This window comes from Leptonychotes weddellii, chromosome 8, assembly GCF_054177405.1.
Source record: "Leptonychotes weddellii isolate Sample4059 chromosome 8, ASM5417740v2, whole genome shotgun sequence".
NCBI classification, from domain to species: Eukaryota; Metazoa; Chordata; class Mammalia; order Carnivora; family Phocidae; genus Leptonychotes; species Leptonychotes weddellii.
In genome coordinates this window covers 121,187,743-121,207,464 of record NC_138376.1, presented here as the reverse complement: position 1 = coordinate 121,207,464, position 19,722 = coordinate 121,187,743, and the positions used below count along the sequence as shown (strand labels likewise).

The window sequence follows — 19,722 nt, the reverse complement described above, 5'->3', positions numbered from 1 at the left end:
CAAGAGTCAGCCAGACGCTTAACCCCTGTGCCACCCAGAAGCCCCTCATGAAATCTTTAGAATAAAAGAAATTAAGACTACAAGGCATAGAACATTCATGAGGAACTGTCCTTAATTACTTTGCCAAATTTTTTTCAGTATCTTTCTACTACAAATCTCTCTTTGGAAGATGTATTCCAGACTCTCTCTCTTTATCCATGTCTCCTCCCTTTCCCAAATTATCACACATATCCTTGAGAATTTCATATTTTTTTGAGGGAAATAACGCTTGACTTGAAAGTTAATCACTGTTAGATTCCATACACAACTTTATAGGAACGTCATTGTCCAAGACTCGGATCCCCAGGCAGGCAGTCCATCAGCAGCTGTGTTTCTACCTTACTTGACTTAACTAATGCTCATCAAAGTGTTATCTCTGGAAATTTTGGCATAATGAGGCTGGAAGAAGTAGTCTAAATACTAAAGGTTAGGGGCGCCTGGGTGGCTCAGTCGGTTAAGCGTCTGCCTTCAGCTCAGGTCATGATCCCGGGGTTCTGGGATCGAGCCCCCTGCTCGATCGGACTCCCTGCTCAGCGGGGAGCCTCCTTCTCCCTTTCCCTCTGCTGCTCCCCCTGCTTGTTCTCTCTCTCTCTCTGTCCAATAAATAAGATCTTTAAAAAAATAAATACTGAAGGCTAATTTATGTAAAATGATTCTTTAACTTTTCTCAATTTCTGCGAATCATATCATTCTGTTTTAACCCCTAAAATTCTATGAACTTATGACTCTAGGATTTTATATGGAGATAATTATTTACCTATGTGTACAAACCACTGTTTCAAGTTCCAAGTGGTTTTTGATACTCAATGGTTTGTTTGTTTTTCAGTCAATTGACTGACTTCAAGAAATAAATTATTCCTTGGATGAAAGAGTCTATTAAGTTGCAGGCATCATAATGAACTGACTAAATTAAAGTCTGATAAAATTAAAGGGAGGTAGAGAAAATAATATGCTGGAGGCTAACATTTTTTGTTTATTTTTAAATACAATGAAGCGAGGGGTTATTGAAAACATTTCATTGAATACTTTTACTTATCATACAAAATACTATTGTTATTTTATTGATATTTCTTTTTCTATTTTTTTTGTTTTGTTTTTGTTTCTGTTTGGGCAAGGGAGATAAGTGTATTTAGTTTTTATTTTTGTCCAAGTAAAGGAAAAAAGAGAAGACATATCAGAAGATAGGCAGACTTTTGGCCCACGGATTATCTGGAGGTGGTAACATATACAGACCTTCCCATTCATTACACCAATAATTACTGAACGCCTACTGAGATTAATTTGGGTAAGAACTGAATTAAAAACATTTGAAACTTGAGTCGAGGGCTGTATGAACCTTTTTAAAGCCTCAGGTATTCACTGAGCTTAGAAACTGCTCAGAAATCCCAAGTCAGTGGGGTTTTAAATCCAGAAGTTTCTGTCTACCCCAATATAAATTCAAATTTTAGTTATGGTATTTTAATAACAATTGTGGAAATATAACCAATTTGTTGTTTGATGATTGCATTTCTTTTTTTTTTTTTAAAGATTTTATTTATTTATTTGAGACAGAGAGAATGAGAGACAGAGAGCATGAGAGGGAGGAGGGTCAGAGGGAGAAGCAGACTCCCCGCCGAGCAGGGAGCCCGATGCGGGACTCGATCCCGGGACTCCAGGATCATGACCCGAGCCGAAGGTAGTCGCCCAACCAACTGAGCCACCCAGGCGCCCTGATGATTGCATTTCTTTAAAAATTCCTTTATATTACATTTTAATGTATTTATAAGACAAAGGTGGTTGGGGGGGGGAATGTCAGTATTGCTAGTTTAACGAAGCATTTACCTTCAAATGTAACAGAATTATTTTTGATTATCACCCTTGTTGCTCTCTGAGGATAAATTCTGGTAGCTGGAGGGCTGCCAGCTTACTGGGTGCTGGCATAAGCTAGGGCACTGGGGCTTGGGGACTGAATTACCCAGCTTAATAGGCAAGGTGGGTGGCAAACAGGATGATTTTAGGGAAAATCCTGGGGGCAGGAGTATGGAGTGAGTCTCCCGCTGGGACTGTGTTGCAGAGCATATCCTCACAGGTGACTCCCCATTGTTGGGGACTCGGGGGCAGGGGTGGGGTAAGAGATGTTCACTGGGCTGATGGGGTGGAACTTTGCATAGTGGGGGACGCAGCTTTTTAGGATGCCACCTCAAATCTTCTTTAAGGATTGTGGACTGATTGTATTTCTTGTGGAAGCCAGTGAATAGAAAGAGTCGAGGTCAAGATCGGCTCCAGGTAAAACCAAAGCAACACAGATGAAGAGGAGAGGAGACACCTCAGTGACATATACCGAGAAATAAAAACAAAAAACCCAGAAGAATTATATGTCAAATGCTTTGCCGTTTGCTTGTGCCTGGGGCTGCGACTGGGCCCACGTGACACTTCTCAAGGCACAGGGGCCTGCCTCTCTGGAAGAGCAACCAGAATTCTCTACAAACACATTCAGGGATTAAATCTTTCCAAAGCAGACCTCTATGGGTGGTTTATTAAAAGAAATTACATGCACATAATCCTCCACAGAATTTTAAGTCTTCAGGGAGCCCAAAGCCAACGTTATCATGTTTTTTAAGTCAATTGAGAATTTTTTTTTCTTTTGCAAACCACGTTATAAAGTCTTAAAAGTCTATTTAATTTTCCTAGTCAGATTTTAAAGGAAAAAATGAGTGTTTCTTTGTGGTCTCTGCTCCATTAGCAGATATTTCAGGGCTATTCACACCGTTCTCTTCTTAATCATCTAGACAACAAATCTATTCGCACGTGTGTCTAATCCTTAATACTGGTGAGAGAAGGCTGCCTTCAAGCTCCTCAGTCCTTAACGTCAGTAACTTCCCTCTGCAGGGCTGTGCTCCCTGGGGATGCCCAAATGAATTCTCTATAGGCTGCGAGGAAAAGTAACCTCAGTTGTTAAGAATTTCTGATTCCAGAAGCACTTGTTCTTTCACAGATTGGTAAGTGATTTGCATGCTGGTCCAGGATGTTGGAAATGCCTCCCTGATTTCTAACACCAAGGGCGAGAAATTAGATGATGACAGAATGTATGTGAAAGCTCTTTGTAAAGCAGCAACAAAATATAGTTCTCTAGTATCAAAGGCAGACACAGCTAACAAGACCGTTTCAGGAAGAGCCATGAGGCAAAGGAAAAGTATTTGCTTATGAAACCAGAATTTTAAGTATTAAGGTACAACTATACACCAAATACCATAAAGATTCACTTTCTTGTATATACTGAGGTGCTGATATAATTTTTTTTTGAGAGAGAGAGAGGGCATGCGCATGTGCATCCATGAGCTGTGGGGGAGGGGCAGAGGGAGCGAGAGGATCTAGAGCAGGCTTCACAGTCAGTGTGGAGCCTGACCCGCACCGGGGGCTCAATCTCACAACCCTGAGATCATGACCTGAGCTGAAATCAACAGTGGGATGCTCAACCAACTGAGCCACCCGGGAGCCCCATAGTTTTAAAAGACTCACTGCACGTGTTGATGTAGTGTGTTATTCAGACCCTTTTTATTGATATTATGGTCATTTTCATTTTCCTAGAGGCTACTGCTTGTTATTAATTTCTAATTTGACTGCATTATGATCAGAGAATATGTTCTATCTGAAACCAATTTTTTGTTATTTATTGAGGTTTCCTTTGTGGGAAACATTGGAATTGTTGGATTTTTTTCAAACTAGATATACACTTGTTTTTGTTTTTCCTACTTGAGAATCAGTGTATTTCTTCAATGTTTAGTTTCCAATATTTCATTATAGAAAATTTTCACTAACTTTCTTTTTGAATATTGCCTGTCTCCCATTTGCCCCTCTCTCCCTGTGTCTCCCTGAGACACAGCAGGTGCATGTTGGACCTTCTCATTCTGTCTTCCACACCCTGAACCATTCTTTCATCTCCTCCACCTCTTTCTCTCTGTACTTCATTCAAGGTGGTTTCCTCAACTATATCTTCCAATTGGCTAAATTTCTCTTCTGATGTGTCTAATATGCTAATTTAACTTATTCGGTGAGATTGTAATGACTATAATGTCCATTGCCAGACATTCCATTTGTTTCTTTCCAAATCTGCCTGTTCTTTATTTCCATGGCATCCTGTTGTTTTGTTACATTTTCAATTCTTTTTAAAGATCTCTTTCCTCATTCTAGTTATTTTAGAGTGTCTGATTTTTGTTCTGCCATCTGTAGTTGTTTTGGGGCTAAGTCTCTTGATTGTTGCCTCTGATAACTCTCCTATAAGGTAGCATTCCTTATGTACTTTGTAACATTTTGTTTTGCTGGTTGTGAATTCATCTTCCATGGGTTCATTTGCTTTTCTGAGAGAGGTTTCTGTTATGGACTAAACCATGTCACCCACCCCAAACTCATAGATGTTGTAGCCCTAACCCCCAATGTGACTGTATTTAGACATATGACCTTTAAAGAGGTGATTTCTTAAAAGTTTTTTTTTTTATTTATTCATTTGAGAGAGAGACAGAGAGCACAAGCAGGGGGAGAGGCAGAGGGAGAGGGAGAAGCAGATTCCCCATTATGCTGGGAGCCCGACATGGGGCTCGATCCCAGGATCTAGAGATCACGACCTGAGCCAAAGGCAGACGCCCAACCACCTGAGCTACCCAGGTGCCCCTAAAGAGGTGATTTTTTTTAAAGTAATCTCAATACCCAGCATGGGGCTTGAACTTACAACCCCAAGATCAAGAGTTGCACGTTCCACCAACTGAGCCAGCCAGGTGCCCCTTAAAGAGGTGATTAACATTAGATAAGTTCATAAGGGTAACCTGATATGACTAATGATGTCCTTATAAGAAGTGGAAGAGACACAGGGGTGCGTAGGTGGCTTTAGCATCTGACCTTGATTTTGGCTCAGGTCATGATCTCAGGGTTGTTAGATCAAGCCCTGTATCGGGCTCCATGCTGGGCATGGAGCCTGCTTAAGATTCTCTCTCTCCCTTTCCCTCTGTCACCCTCCTCTAAAAAAAAGTGCAAGACACACCAAGGATGTGCACACACAGAGGAAAGGCCATGTGAGGACAGAGAAGGAAGGCAGCTGCCTGCAAGCCAAGCAGAGAGGCCTCAGGAGAAAGCAAACCTGCTAACATCTTGATCTTGGACTTCCAGCCTTATTCTGTTGCTTACGACACCCAGTCTGGGGCATTTTGTTATGGTAGCCCTAGCAGACTAGCCAGGTTCTGACCCAGAGGTTGTGAAAGTGACCTCACGGGAATGCTCTGCTTCTATCAGATTCCTAGGGGTTTCAAGGCTCTGGATGTATTTTTATGTTAATTTATTGGCTTAGAGAGTGCATTCCAAGAAATGGACTTAGAGCTAGCTTTCTAGGCAAATAGTATAAATTCAGACTTCTCAGGATGTGGCCTAGGTTGGTATCAGTTGCTCTCAAATGATGTCCCTTTCCTGGCTTGTGCCCACTCTTGGGCTCAATTATAGCAAACTTCCTTGCTCCTTCCCTTGGCCAATGAGTGGAGTTTTGCTAGCTCTCCTGAGGCTCCAGGCTTTCTGCAGGGGGCTGGCTTCAGCTTCCCTGCCCAGCGACTGTAAGGCCTGATTTTCTGCCCCCAGCTCTGCCTCCTCCCCTGCCCATCCTCATCCCCAAGGGCCTTTACCCAAAGCTGAAACTCCCAGAGGTCCCTGCACCATTGGCTTGTACTTTTTGCTTTGGCTTTGGTTTCTTGCTTTGTTTCTGACATCTGGGCAGTTTGTTGCTCCATTTTATCCATCACTCCCATGAATCTGTCCTAGTAAGCCAGTCTTTCCATGTCACATTTGTCTGCCATGTTCGCTTTCCAGTGAGTACTAGAAAGTGTAGATTTTTTTCTAACATGCTAGAAGTAAATTTGTCTTCGTGAAGTAGGACTAAATTTGTCTTCTTAGAGTAAGATTATGTAAGTTAGTAAATTCGTCACAACTGTCTTTTTTAAAGGTGATATTGTGGGTAGGAGAATAAACTGATTTTAGAATGAGGAACCTTCAATAATGTGACGGCACTGTCATCAGGGACCTTATTTCCAGATGGGACATCAGTATGATACACACACACTTGTGGTTCTAGAGACAACAAATGTAAAAAGTATATATAAGTTGAAAAGCAACAAAAAAGTCTTTGTCTTTGTGCTCGTGTTAGAATTACAAAGTCACCATCTCATCAGCCTTTCGCACTACTATAGACTGAACGGTGCCCCCCAAATCACATGTTGAAACCCTATCCCAATGCGATCATATCTGGAGATGGGGCCTTGGGGAGGTACTTTGGGCTGGATGGGGTAGGGCATTTTGAGGTTAGGACCCTCAGAAGGAAATCAGTAGCCTTATAAGAAGAGGAAGACAGAGAGGTCACTCTCTCCCTCTCTGCCACTTAAAGACACAGGGGGAAGGCTACCTGCAAACCATGGAGAAGGCCGTTCCTTACCAGGAAGTGAATCAGCTAGCATCTGGATCTTGGAACTCCCAGCCCCAGAACTGAGAAATAACTGTCTGTTGTCGAAGCCACTAAGGCCGTGGTATTTGGTTACAGCAGCCTGAGCAGACGGATACCCCCACATACCGTCCATACAGTTGGAGCTCACTTTCCTATCCTCTATTTATGCTGTCCCTACATACTTACCAGATAAGTAATAAATGATAGTTTGTGATTACCTGAATTCAGAATAGTTAATGTGCAGTCAAGTTTCAGAATCCCATTTTCCCCATTTAAAATTCTTCTGACTCCAATGCATTCTTAATTATTTGAAGTTCTCCCCCTTATTCAGCTTGTTTGATCAAGATTAATGCATTCAAGAGCCTACAACACCAGACTTCATGCTGGGGGGTGTCAGATGATCTTACCCGTATGTAACCACCAATAAACAGCATGTCCTGGGCAGGTTAAATGGGCAAAACGTGCATGCTGTCAGATGCTTGCAGCGTTAAGCCTTCTCTTAACAACCTGGTTTGTGCGAGGATGAAGAAGAAGAAGCACAATGCTCTCTCTCTCTCTCTTTTTTGAGAGAGAGAGAGAGAGCGCGTGCACGCGTATGTGCTTGTGAGCAGCGGGGAGGGGCAGAGGGAGAAGGAGAGAGTATCTTAAGCAGGCTCCAGGCCCAGCACAGAGCCCTATACAGGGCTCAATCTCATGACCCTGAGATCATGACCTCATCACAATGCTCTCTCTTACTAAGGCATCATGAATTCAAGTTGTGAAGTCTATTGTATGAACAGAATATGTCCATGTTTCCTGTAGCCATCTAATAACTATGACCACAGGAAGAGGGGTATTGAAGGAGGCCACAAATGAAGCTCCAAAAGGAACCAAGAGACTTTCTGCCTTTCTGCCCATTCCATTGTAGTTTCAACCTTACCAGGAATTCCAGCTGTCCCTAAAGGAGTCTTGGGGCTCCTGGCTGGCTCAGCCAGTAGAGCTTGCGATTTTTTTAAAAGATTTATTTATTTATTTTAGAGAGAGAGAGAGAAAATGCATGAGTGGTAGGAGGGGCAGAGAGAAAGAGGGAGAGAATCCTTGAGCAGGGAGCACAATGTGGGGCTGGATCCCAGGACCTTGAGATCATGACCTGAACCGAAATCAAGAGTCAGCTGCTTAAACGACTGAGCCACCTGGGTGCCCCAGAGCATGAGACTCTTGATCTCAGGGTTGAGTTCAAGCCCCACACTGGGTGTAGAGATTACTTTTTAAAAAATCATAAAGGAGGGGTGCCTGGGTGACTCAGTCATTAAGTGTCTGCCTTCAGCTCAGGTCATGATCCCAGGGTCCTGGGATTGAGCCCCGCATCGGGCTCCCTGCTCAGCGGGAAGCCTGCTTCTCCCTCTCCCACTCCCCCTGCTTGTGTTCCCTCTCTTGCTCTCTCTCTGTCAAATAAATAAATAAAAATAAAATCTTAAAAAAAAATCATAAAGGAGTCCTTGAAGCTTTAAATGGACTCATTCTCACCACTTCCATTTGCAAAGCAAATGACTTGGTTTTGTTATCCCAATGCCATTCAATTTCCTGAAATGATGACAAAGCAAGTTACCCTGTAATTGTGTGGATTTCTTTGTAAAAGAGTTATCTGCAGCCTGCCTTCTCCAAGAGGTGCCCTGAGTCAGCATCATGGGCATCTCCTGGGGGCTTCTCCAGTGCAGCATCTCAGGCCCCACCCAGGAGCTACTGACTCAGAATCTGCAATTTATGCAGATCCTAGGATGGGGCGTATGCACACTGGAGTTTGAGAAGCACTGGTTTACAGTATTGTTCTCTCCACCTAATATAAAGTTACCTTTTTTGACTCATTAATAACACCTAGGGAACAAGATGAAAGTTTCCCTAGAAACCTACCTAATGTGGCACTTTGATATTCTATTAACAATTAGTAATCACAGTAGGGTCTCTTTTTCCACATATAAGAAAACCTAATATTTAAGTCTATAAATGACTCAGAAAAATTGTTTCCATTTTGATTTAGTATGAATGCGGTCTTGCTCACAACTGCTAAGTTGGAAGCAAAGAATGGCTTCCTTTCAGGTTAATGGGTTTTCCCTCATCAGGCTGTCCTTCTTTCATGTAATCTAGACTTGCCACCACTTATTTATTTTTTTTTAACTGTTCTTCTTTTTAATAGGATTATGCATCCTCCCAATATTAACAGCAATTAGACTCACCTCACGGCGTGTCATGCCAACTCACTCTGCGACTGTCGGAGCAGGAGGATCTTACTCTTGTCTCAGTAACAAACTCTGACAACCAAGACAAAGCAGCAGGCAAAATACATGAAGAGAATTAACAAGAAAGGATCACAGATGACAAGAACTTCTCAAACATGATGGCTTCCTCTGCCTGTTCTATCTGCGTGGAAATAATGATGTCCACCCTGCTAGGGCTCCGGACACTATGACAGGGTCTGCAACCATGTATTTTTCAGAAAAGTTTTTAAAGAAGACTCTTCAAAAAAAAATAAATAAATAAAGACGACTCTTTAAAAGCCTTAGAAACATTAACATTCTCTTTCCAAATCTAATCTATTTAATTTTATTGGAAAACATTTACATAGCTCATCAGCAGACTCTCTAGTATTGAGTAATATTTAGCATGCTGTAATCACAGGAAGGAGAGATTTAGATTAAATGCTGCTTTTTATTACTATTCAATCATCATAAGTTGTTCCAATTTTTATCTTTTCAGTCAACAGATTTCAAAGGTGGGAAAATATCTTCATTTGCAGACATACCTGTATTTATCTCCTATTATATTTTCCATTAGTGTCTACATGAGATTTATTTTCGGTGATTTCTCAACAAAGTAAATGTGGATCTTCTAAGACCAGATGTTAATAATATAGACAAATGGACCCTATCTCTTTTAGAAATGTTATGAGAATAAATCAGATAATACTTACAGGGGAATTTGACCTCACTAGAGATAGGATATAAATGAAATGTGAAAAGAAAAAAAAAAAACAACAACAACAACCTTTGAAGAACAAAAAATTCCATTCAGTTGTAGCCAGATTAACTTGACAGGACCAATGTATGTTCCGAGTAAAGAAAACAGACTTACTAATAGTGCTCCCACTGGTTGCGAAGAAATGCCAAATACTAACAATCAATTCCAGGTCTGGCTGAAGCCTCATGCGTCAGTTTGGAGATACGCAAAGTGAACTCCCTGTCTTTTTCTATATGCCTACGTTTATTATACTTGGGATACTGGTAAAAGCCACTATCCCATAGACTATGACTGGTCTTTGCCTATGTTGGAGTGAATTATCAAAATTATTTTAAACCTCTTTCTACGTTTAATAACATATAAGGACTGTTAATGAAGCATTGATGTAAACAGAAATTTAAGGACCTCTGTAACACAGACACATCTAGACAAACTGTTTTTACATTTGTATTATCTAGAATCACAAAGAGATTTTAGCAGGATAATGGGCGAAGAAGGAATCATACTCCAGATTGAAAGGCCAAATTTTCCTTAGAGTTACAGGGAAACTGTCAATTATATTCTCAGTATTATTTGAGGGACACCAGAAAGTCCCCTAATCCCATGTATTTTTCAAACATCCTGCCACAATGACCCAAATTCTACCATTTTAAATGCTTCTGGGGCACCTGGGTGGCTCAGTTGGTTAAGCGGCTGCCTTTGGCTCAGGTCATGACCCCAGGGTCCTGGGATCGAGCCCAGCATAGGGCTCCCTGCTCAGCGGGGAGCCTGCTTCTCCCTCTCTCTCTCTCTGCTGCTCCCCCTGCTTGTGCTATCTCGCTATCACATAAATAAGATCTTTAAAAAAATAAATGCTTCTGAGTTAAGGGAGATGGCTCCATATTCATAGAAAAAGGCAAAATTAAAAACTGTAGGATGATAAACCAACCCTTACTGCATACCTACTATGTGCCAGGCACTATTTTCAGTGCTTTACCAGAGCTATCTCATTTAATTCCCACTTCAGCCCTATAAAATAGGTGCTATTATTATCCCAGGGTTACAGCTGTGGAAACAGGCACAGAGAGGTTAAGAAGCTTGCCCAAGATTACACAGGCCACATATGGCATAGCTGGACTCACACCCTGGCAGTCTGACTCAAGGGTCCACGCTGGGAACCAACAGGTTTTCCTACAAGTGTAGGAGTTAGCACCATACAATACATTACTGGCTTTTTAAAAAAATATTTATTTAAGTAATCTCTATGCCCAATGTGGGGCTCGAACTCACAATCCCAGGCACGCTCCTCCGACTGAGCCAGCCAGGCGCTCCTACATTACTGTTTTAAAATGAAACAAACAATACTTTGCAATGGATACAAAGAAAAACGTGAAAGTTGAAAATGTCTAGATTGTGTTTAGAGCAATTATTGCATTTTTTCCAGGAGAGTCCAAATTTTAATGTTAGGGCAAGCTTCACCTTTCCATTTTGAACGAAGACTCATGAACAGCAAGTGCTCATAGTACCATCTTGTGTTGAAACTGCTCACCAAGAATGCAGTACTACATACCATGCCAAAAGGAGAGCTCTCTTGTGGAGCGAGCAGGAGACATTCAGGTGGAAATTAGACATGCAACATGGAAATGAACTTAGAGATGTAAATATCAGAGGAACTTCCATTATATACTGTGAGTAACTGCATCTATAATATGACTACTAACTTCTGCAGTTAAGAGGCTACCACAGATCTTTAAATGTATAACAGCTTCTTGATACATACAGGCCTTTATAATTGTTCTCTAATGTCAGAAGTACATGCTGTTCATGTTTTTTGTTTTGTTTTCGCCCATAAAACACACAGTTTTTGAAAAGAGATGACCTGATATTCTGGTTTCCCTGCTCCTAACAGAACACCATAATATGGTTAAGTACAAACCTTTCCATAGCAACAGACACTGTGTATCAGACGTGAACCCTATGCATCTCCCTTGAAGAAAGCTTTAAGGTTATAACAGACAAATTCAAAATAAAGCCTATGATCCCATCACCCTGAAGCCTGGTTCCCCAATGAGCTCAAGAAAGGATTCATTGACAAATGACTCACCATGGCTTCCTATAGCTCATTTCTTTGCCTTCCTTTTTCTTTAAATGGCACTTCAGCCTTAATAGTTACAAAGGTTTCAAGAGAGAGGACTAGCGCCACCTGAAAAAGAGAGGCCAAAAATCCAATACAATCATGGTTTGCAGAAGTTCAGCACTGGGCTTAGTGAATAGCACTGGGGGGGTAGTGGTTTCTCTACCCAAGACCAAAGGCATTCATTCCTGCCACCCTTCACTGCTTTATTTAATCCTTTCCCACTCTCTGAGCATTCCGTGAACCCTGACTGCCTGGTTAGCTCTATTTCTAAAATCGGTATTTTGCATAAGGGCAAAAGGTAACCTTGGGGACGATATCCTGAAATGTCTTCCTAAATACGTATAAGGAACATGCTAGGAAACCACTGAAAGTAGTGGCTAAAGAAAGTGCAAACTGGGCTTATACAGATAGAGTTGCACATGCAAACTATAATTACATTCCCCAAACCCTTGCCTGGGTAGAGTGGGTGCCTTCATTTGCTCACCCCAATTAGGCAGGAGGCACTGCCTAGGGCCAGAGAGTAATCTACCCACTATTGTTTCGGGGTGGGGAGAAGTGAATGCTCTATGCAGCGAACATCGTGCTTTGTTTTCAGCATGCAGAACTAGGCTTGCGGACGCTATTGATTGTGCTTAGGAGAGAGGAAGTTAATGATATGTTGTGAGTTTATGTAGTATATTTCATCCCTATTCAGGTTTAAACAGCATCTTCCTCCAAGTCCTCTACTCTAAAGGTTGCAGGCTGAAAAGTGAAACAGATGGTCCAGTTTTAGATTTCTTTTCCTTTAGAATTTCTTATGCAGCTCAGGGACCTTGGTCTTTGGGGATCTCAAATTATATTTCAGCCCATTAAACGTGTATCAGTTTTGATACTAAGATGGTATGTAAGAATGATTCAAAGTCCACATGGCTGCAGCCTTTGCTGGTTCTTAGTATGCCCTGTGCTGTTCATTTTAATTGAAAATATTCTAAAAGCAAGATTGATGTGTTTTCTATCCCCCTAAAATAGAAGCAGGTTCTGGGCTCATAATTGAGCACTCATAAGCCCCCTCTCCTTATTAACATGCCCTCTCTAATTTGTGCCTCTGTTTGTACAATATAAATGGCCTTTAACGGCCCTTCACTCATACAATGGTCTCACTAACCCAAAGAAAATTAGTAGCAGGCAAAAGCCTATTTTTACTGACACAGAGACAAAAATGCTAATTACCTTAAAATATTCTCAAGTGTCTATCTTTGGCATCCTTCCAGGCAAGGCTCAAAAGTTTTTTTCCCCCTGTTATTTACTAGTTATAGAGAAAGTTGTTTTTGTTTTATATTCAGGCTGATACATAAGTAGGTTTATATTTATAATTAGAAATCTTTTATTTGGGGTCCAGAGCACTGGTGATAGGTGAAGCATTTGGTTTGCTTTCAACTTACTCGTGGGTATACCTGAGAGAGTTGCCTGTTTTGATAATTATGTTTTGTGCTATTTTTGTTAAGGCACTCGGAGACATTTGCAGAAAAATTATAATACCTAAAAATCTGAATTTAACATATTAACCACCACAAACTATTAATGTTTCCCCAGAACCTCTTTTAATCTTTCTCTGATAATTAAATTTGTTTGTCCATGTTTACTAACTGAAGCACTCCTTCATTTCCAAAATGGTTTTAAAACTGAAACCTTGGGTGTACAAAATAAGTAATAATCAAGAAAATTAAATGTGACTTGCTAAATTATAATACCAGGTGTGCTGACAAAATTGACATACAGATGATGAGCTTTTCATCATTTATGTGACAAATATTCATTGAAGAGATATTATTTTCAGAATATCTTGCTAGGTCCGGCTTATAAAAAAATAAATAAATGAGGTAGAAGTGCTCTTCTTCTTGAGGAAGTTTCAAAAGCAAGTTTGGAGAAGAAAAAATGTATTCATACTAAAAATTAAATAGGTACAGACGTAGAGTAACATTGGAAGGCAGCAGAATAGGAGAGAACACACGTTGGTGGAAGGTGAAGTGGTAATTAATGGCAAAAAACAAGAAGGGTCTAGCTCAATAACAAGCACTCAACCCAGTTTTTAAAAATAGGCAAAAGATTTGAATAGAGATTTCAAAAAAAAAAAAGAGGATATACTAATAACAAACAAACACATGAAAAGTTGCTCAACATCATTAATCATTAGGGAAATGCAAATCCAAACTGCCATGAGATACCACTACACACCCACCAGGATGGCTGTCATCAAAAAGACAGACAATATCAAGTGTTGACAAGGATGTGGAGACATCAGAACCCCTGCACATTGCAGATGGAAATAGTAAAATGATACAGCCACTTTGGGTAACAGATGGGCAGTTTCTTAAAAATGTAAACATAAACTTACCATAAACCCCAACAATTCACTCCTAGGAGTCTACCCAAGAGAAATGAAAACAGATATCCCGACAAAGATACGTAGGTGAATGCTCATAGCAGCATTTTTCATGATAGTCAGACACTCAAAACAACCCAAATGTCTGTCAGTTGATGAACAAAATGGAATAGTATTCAGCAATAATAAGGAGCCAAGTACTGATATATGTTACAACATAGATGAATGTCAAAAACATAAGCTAAATGATAGAAGCCAGATGCAAAAGACTCCATTCATATGAAATGTCCAGAAAAGGCAAATTTATAGAGATGGTCGGCACATCAGTGATTTCTTGGGGCTGGGGTGAGAAAAGGGATGAACTGCAAACGGGCATACGGGAACTTACTGGGGTCATGGAAATGTTCTCAAACTGGATTTTAGTGATGGTTGCACGACCATATGCATTTACTCAAAATCAATCAGTGTGCACTCACAAGGAGTGGATTTTAGGGTATGTAAATTGTACTTCAATAAAGCTATTAAAGAAAAAACCAGGTTAAGTGTCATACGTTTTCATAAGAGTGGGTGGAAGCAGTAATCTGAATTTTTCATCTTTGCTTCCATGCTGAAATGGAACACAAATATGTATCTGTACCAATAAATGGGAAGAGTTCTTCACATTTTGCAGTGTCCCTTACAATTTTCAAACTTATTTGCTCTTCACACCAATCCTGCGAGGCACGGTGAGCAAGTGTTAGAGGATCTACAATAAGCGCTATTCTTTTTCCTCTTAGCTTTGTTCTAAGGAAACTTCAAATGCTGTAGCAATGATGTCATTTAAAAATCAAGGCCATCCCATTTATAACAAAATCTGAATAAACCAGATAACAAACAGGATCATTACCCCCCCAAGTACCCCCAGATGCTTTTACAAAGATGAGTATCTTCCATTTGCCAAACTCTACGGAACAACAGGGAAGCCCCCACCTGGAGACTTACTCCACTCATGGTTGGGGCTGCCCTGGCCTGCCCCCCTGGTCCAGCTGCCTCACAGAAGCCTGTGGTGCTTGTCCTCTCGGAAGCATTTGCATTTACAAATATTGAAATGCATGTCCTATAATTGTATATACAATTAGGCACACAACCACTAACATTACAGGAGCTAATATTCCCCGGCAGAAGCAAAGTCGCCGAAAAAACAAAAATGGAAACCGGTGTATTGATTTGGTTCACAGCAAATCCTCCTTTAGTATTTCTCTTGAAAGCTCAGAAGGAACGAAAACAAATCCAACGTAGCCTGAAGCAGAGAATGACATGTTCATGAAATGGGACTTAGAAATAAAATGTCCAATTAGGTCATTTGGAAATGTATGTGGCCTATGCACAAATAGGCTTAGCTGAGTTAAAAACCACACGAAGCTCCCTTATTCTGGTAATACGTGTGCTATACAGGCCAAACTCAGAGTCCTCTACAGCCCGCGTAAGATTGAAAGCTCTGGGTTTATAAGAAGGTCAGCCTCTGGGATGATGTCTCCCCACTCTCTGCTCAAGGAATTGGGTGTGAAAGGAGCTCTCGATGTGGACGATGGCCGGAGTCAGTGACACCAAAGTTTCAGCCTTCCTGTCCCAGCCTCACATTTGCTGATGTGTTTCAGTATATGCTCGCAACCCCCCCACTTTCCAAAGAAGGCACGGATGCTTGGCATACCTTGGGGTTCTTTGTCTCCCCGCGTGACCTCCTGAAATCCTTTTGCAATGACTTCTGTTGCTTAAGGATGTTTCCAGGATCTGTGATCTAACACAAGCTGTGCTTCTTGACTATGACTTCAATGGGGAACCAGACTGGATTAGTCTAAACAAACGTACAAATAATTGGTTTCAGTTGATAGTTCTTTTTGATATTTGCAACTTGTAAAAATTTCATATAAATTTATGCAATGCATTACACAGGGTGGCGGAAAAAGCATAGGACTCAGGCCAAGAGACTTGTGCTGGGGTCTGGAATGTACCCCTCTGACTTGGTGATCTCCCTCAACTGCCAGGACCTCAGTGTTCTCAACTGCCAACAAATCACCTTTTTTGGATGAAAGAGCCTTTAAAGTTCAAATAATGATTTAACAATCATTTCTTGAGATGTTACTGTTATTCGACAACATAGAAACACTTATCTAAATAATTTCATCGAGGTCACATGTCTTTTGGCCTAACATGCCTTCTGGCCTGTTCTGAACTGCCAGGACACAACTGAGAATCTAAAAATTCATAGACACAGAATCCATTTGCACTAGGATAAAATGCCACAAAAGTTGCGGTTTGAGAGTAAGAATGATAAAGACAGGAGCCAGATATGAATTGAATGGTACTTCACACACACACACACACACGCATACATCCTTATATACAGGTGCAAGGAAGAGGTATGTCATCTCAACAGGGCTTTTATTTATTTTCTTTTTAATGAGTCTGACAACACTACCCTGGCTTTCACACTCCCCCATGCCCTACTGGTTCCTCAAAAGTGCTTTTGTGGCCCTTACGAGGGTTGAAAGCCCTAAAACCTGTTCCTCCCTTAACCCGTCAACACTTTTGTTTTTATCTGTTTCATTTATTTGTCTTCTACTTAATGCTTTGTTCAGGAAAGAGTACTTGGATCAACATCATCTGAAAACCACCGTATTATACAATGTAAAAGATTTCGCTTAAGTGCTTTACTTTCTAAAAAGTGTTATATCTGGCACTTAAAATAGAAGTCATCTACAAGGGGTTCCAGCAAAAACTAAAGGCTAGAAAGTAATTTTTCATTTATAGTTTTAGAAAAGACTATAAATGACATGCTATATTTAATTTTAGAGTCCCTGTGCAAATCATTAAGACTTTAATAACTATACAAATATTAATATTCCATACAAGGGATCTTCTAAATTATGGCCCAGTCATAACTCTGGATTGATATAATGCTAAGTGGGAAAATCCTGTTTAGACAGTTGTAGGAGAAGAGAGAGTGTTTAATGAAACAAGTTTGATAGTCTGGTCATCATAACACTGATAGATATCTGGTGCTATTAAATCTTTGCCAAAAAGAATTTTGAGAAAAGGAACAATCAGGAACTTAGGTTGTTTCCCCCAAACCCCCCCTCTGCGTCCAGTTAATCCATCTCTTCTATGAATGGTCCCTTGGTCTGCTGGTTATAATAAGTTCTTTCTGCACTATGATTTAATTAAGAGTTGGTTGTCACATTATTTTTTAAGGACACATCAATGCTGATTTGTAAGGGTGTCCTTAGGATGAAAGTCATATAGTCAAAACAAACATTCTGCACAAATCTAAGCTGATCCTAAAGAGAGCAATTAATTCTTACCGTTTTCTGTTTCCCTTATCTTTATGTGGAATCATAGTTTGTCCCAATTCCCTAATGTTTTTATATTTCCAGCAAAATAGTTGTCCAAGTCCTGGGTAAAAGACTACCCCACTTTGAATATCATTGATTTTTCTAATTTGTCTGATTGATCCAGAGAGCATAACCAAAGAGTAAAAACAAAACGCAATCTGAGGGTCATTCCCCCATGGTTTTGAGTTTCTTTACCACCCAGACAGTTTCTTTGTTACTGAGAGACTTCATAAAAAGTGAATTATTTCAGCCAAAGGATTTTCTCATTTTTGTTCCCTGAAAGTCTGTATTTTTCCCATAATAACAGATGGATTTAGATTCCTCTATAAAATGCCTTAGGGACCACTGAGATATAACAATGACCACTATATCGGAATAAAATAGAAAGGGGTGCTTTCCTCTTTACAGAACACCCTCCAGTAAATAACAGGAGGTGGACGAGCAGTTGGTGTCACCATGAAGCTCACTGGAGAATGTCTTGGAGAGTCACAAGGAATGGAGTCATTTCTCAGCTGTTTGCAAAACCCACGGAGCTGACAGCATGATACGCTCATCAATTTGGGCTTATCTTTTGGGTCAGACTTCCAGTAGGTTTAGATCACAGTACAAAGCAGAGTGGGAAAGATTTCCTTAATTTTTGATGGGTGGTTCTCTTTCTTTTTTTGTTTTCTTCCCACAAAATAGCCTCGGTTTTTTCTAGGGCCCCGTCTATTCGGATGGCCGACATTAATAAACACCAACAAGCTTGTTCCATAAGGAGCTGATACTTCCACGGTTCACACTCCCATCTATGTTTGTCCTTGTGATTATGGGAACCTGATGTGAGTGGGCAGACAGATCTTCCAGAACAGAATTTGGTGTGATTGTGGGGCCATCCCGGGGCTTTGGAACGAAGCCACTTTAAGTCCCCATCCTTCTGTTGCTCTAAGTTCCTCTCCTGTCTCAACATACATACATGTCCCAGGGTCTCTGAGTTCACCCTGGGGAAACGGTCCAGCACAACCTGGAAAATTATACCAAATGGCATCTCTGCAGCCAGGTTTAAAAAAAATGTCAGTTGCTACAGCTGCAGCCGATTTGCAAGTAGACAGGCTCAGAGGGAAAAAACAGGAATTACGGACTATCCCCAACATCATAACTGTTCTAAGAGTCTTAGGAAGAAACAACTCTTCTGCTGGAAATGTAAAAACATTAGAGACCTGGGACAAAATATGATTCCACATGAAGATAAGGAAAACAGAGAACAGTAAGACTTAATTGCTTTCTTTAGGATCAACTTAGATCTGTGCAGAATGTTCCTTTTGACTATAGCGTATCACTTTAATCCTAAGGACTCCGTTCAAATTGGGAGCAGAGCTGTGCAGCATCACTTCTCTGAACATTAGCTAACTAGGCTACTAAAGAGGAGAGGGGTGGAGGTGGGGTGGGAGAGGGAGGGAAGGGGTCTCCCATGCCCGGTGCCCACAATTCACAGTGACCGCCTTCCTCCTCATTCAAGGTCAGCCCGATATTGAGCTGGGAAGCCTGGTGTTCTGGGACTTTCGCCGCAAAAGGCAGGCGGACACCACGTAGCTCTGGTGGCAAACCTGCAGGACGGCTCCGGAAAGACTGGCGCATGCCGCAGAGGAGAAGAAAGTTCCACAGCAACCTCCCGTTCCCTCCACCCAGGTCTCGATACACCTGGTTTCTCAAGAGTAGATTGCTTAGCCAACCTTAATAATCTCAGAGGAACGCCAGGGCAGGAGGCCGGATTCCAACTACCTTTGCCCTAATTTATGGAGGGCTTTAAAAGTGGAAAATACAACTTTGAACTCAGCTCATCTGAAGCTTTATGATTCAGGTGTCCCACTTGCCTTCAGGGGCACCGAAGATCACTGAAGTTAAAGAAACACAAAACTTCTGCGAGCGGCAGAAGAGAAAAGCATGTCCAGACCCAACCCCGCTGGTTCTCCTAGCACATTCACTTGGTAGGAGGAGCAGAAGGCCCGGCTCTGCCCTTGTCCTTTTCTGACCCATAGCATCTCCCTTCCCTACGTTTCCCTGTAATTCTCCCTCCTCGACAGACTTCCCGCGTCTAGAAAGAAGTGACCCTGTGGCAGAGGGAGCAAAAGGAAGAGGGAGAGAAAGGAGGGAAAGAAGGAAATGAAAACAGCTTCTGAGAAAGGGTTGCGGAGAAAACCAAGTCAAGGGTGAAGTCATTTCTTCCCATAGTATGGAAGCCTGGGAATTTAAAGAGCTGGTCCTGCAAGGAGCTGGTCTGTGTGACTTTACACCAACAACACAGCCTAGGGAAGGCTTTTCCCTGGTCAGCCTCGGCAGGTGTTTTGTTTTTTTGTTTTAAGATTTATTTATTTTAGACAGCGAGAGTGAGCAGGGGGAGGAGGGG

At 41.2% G+C, this 19,722-nt stretch overlaps 1 long non-coding RNA gene across 2 annotated transcripts in view; it reads right to left on the bottom strand.

Moving 5' to 3' along the window:
* The window catches only part of LOC115941991 (uncharacterized), a 28,739-nt gene that overhangs the window by 8,201 nt on the left and 816 nt on the right, over positions 1–19,722 (bottom strand). The window contains exons 2-5 of one of the 2 annotated variants that reach the window (XR_014148025.1): positions 15,656–15,799; positions 11,571–11,669; positions 8,707–8,781; positions 1,756–6,123 (exon numbers count right to left, since the gene is read on the bottom strand). This is a non-coding gene — a long non-coding RNA (uncharacterized LOC115941991). Of the gene's footprint in view, positions 1–1,755; positions 6,124–8,706; positions 8,782–11,570; positions 11,670–15,655; positions 15,800–19,722 lie in introns of those variants that run through there. The other variant, XR_004076639.2, reaches the window with a different exon arrangement.